We start from the raw sequence: 2,035 nt of genomic DNA on the forward strand, positions 1-2,035 counted from the left end.
AAATTGACAGTTTTCCTTTTTTTTTAACAAAAATATTTATTGATTTAAAAACTTATTTTTACACAGATAATCATTCAACCTTGAAAAATTTTATTAAACTTACTTAATGTGTTAGAAAACTTACAAAACCTGTTGAAGTATGGTATAAATTTGTGTTCCTATCAGTTAAAGTTACTGTATTTTAACAGATTTTAACCATATTTTCTGAAAATATTTTTCACCGTTAACAGGTTCTGTCTGACATGCCTGCTGCCAGACTTTTGACTTATTTTACAGATTTTTTTACAGTGTGATAACACAGAGAGTTACCTAGAATAAAAGTCTGGACCTCTCAGTTTGGTGAGTAAAGAAAATCTATTCCAGCAATTCCAACAAACGCTCCCGTCACACTCTGGCGCTCGGTACCAAGTACCCCGAGCACACACAGGCACGCACGCAAAATAGTTGCCAAAACGCGTGCGTGTGTTTGTGTGTGGGTGGGGGGGCGGGGTGTCATATTCGGCCAATACGATATATTATACACATTCTAGAACGTTCGCGCATTCTATGATGTTGACCCATCCCCAACGAATCTCATTCTTGATCAAGATGGCAAGGTAAGTGGTAGACTCCCCCTCTTCCAGCAAATTTTCGCCAAGATGGGGATGCTAATTATTATTGTTAATGACAATTAATATTGATTAATTGCAATCAGTTATTATTGTTAATTATTGTACTGCCAAACTAGCTAGCAGAGGTGTTTGGAGGATAGGTGATGAATGTGTATATGTAACATTAAAATGCTCTGGCCGTCTACTTTGATGGTACTTAGATGTTTGTTATTAAATATTATTTGACTAAACCGGATTATGCAGCTGTTTGTTCTCTGTGAGGTTTTCACTGTTATCTCTTTTCCTGTACTGCTACCTTTTTAACCGAATGCTGTTTCTTCTCTCAGCAGCAGGCGAATGGAAAAAGCGGTTTCCTGGATTGACGATGCTTACTGGGCAGCCTGGGATAAATGGGATGAGATAATCCAGTGGGAAGATGAGGAAAAGTCTTCATCCACAACCCCTCCCCATAACCTGGTTAGCTCACGTAATGGAGGCTTGGATGCTGGTGTGGCAGAAACCGCTGTCGAAGAGAGTCTGCAATATTATCAAAACAAAAAGAAAAAGTGTCGAAAGACCAAGAATCAGACACCAGCAGCAGAAGAAAAGAGAGCTGAGGTTGGCCTTAGACCAAAAGTGGAGACCGAAGGGTTCATGAAGCTGAAGCAGGTGGAGGTTGCAAAAGTGGAGGGAGGGAAGGTCATCATAAGAGTCAGAGATGAAAAAAATTTGAAAATTGAAGATCTCGACATCGAAATAAGCCTGACAGACCTTCAAGAATTCAAAGGTGACGCCCATTTTGAGATTGTTGGGCTTGAAATTGGCGATGTCATTGTGGAAGTGGTAGAGGATGACATACAAGAGACAGAAATAAAAGTGGAAGTCACAGAAGTGGAATTTGCAAACTGCGACGGCGTCCCATTGAATGACGTAACAGTGGATATCTGTGACCTGCTAATGAAGGAAGTGCAACTAAGGCAAGATGACTTCCATGAAAATGAAGCAGGAAGAGTGAAAGTGGCAGCCAAGGGTGGGAATGTGGTGGAGCTGCCATTGAAGACCTCCGGCACCCGTCGACGAAAGAAAAAGAGGAGGCAAAGTTAGGATTGGAAGCCTGACCTATCCAGTGCTGTCAGCAAAAAGAACACCAGGCAGAAGGTCAGCATCCTTCTCAGACTTGTAACCAAGTGTTACTATTAACTTTTAATAAATGATTACATTTAATGTGGCGAGTTTGAAGTGTGTTCCTGAAGACTGAATATCAGGATGATGAGAGAAAAGTTTTGAGTTTAAACAGGAACTGTCAGACCATGGCATTGGTGCAGATGGGAAAAGGGCAATGATCCACTTACAGCTCCCAGACACACAGGATTTATTGATGAAACAATACTACTAAAACAAAGGACCACAAGGGGTCACAAACAGATGGAGCAACACTAAGGTAA

The 2,035-nt window shown here is 40.8% G+C and overlaps 1 long non-coding RNA gene across 1 annotated transcript; it reads left to right on the forward strand.

Annotated features, from left to right (window-relative positions):
- Positions 1-532: 532 nt before the first annotated feature.
- On the forward strand, positions 533-1,818 carry LOC140593158 (uncharacterized). Its single transcript, XR_011993420.1, has 2 exons — positions 533-1,377; positions 1,554-1,818. It is a non-coding gene; the product is annotated as an uncharacterized lncRNA (long non-coding RNA).
- The last annotated feature ends 217 nt before the right edge of the window (positions 1,819-2,035 follow it).

Source organism: Paramormyrops kingsleyae, chromosome 10, assembly GCF_048594095.1.
Source record: "Paramormyrops kingsleyae isolate MSU_618 chromosome 10, PKINGS_0.4, whole genome shotgun sequence".
Taxonomy (NCBI): Eukaryota; Metazoa; Chordata; class Actinopteri; order Osteoglossiformes; family Mormyridae; genus Paramormyrops; species Paramormyrops kingsleyae.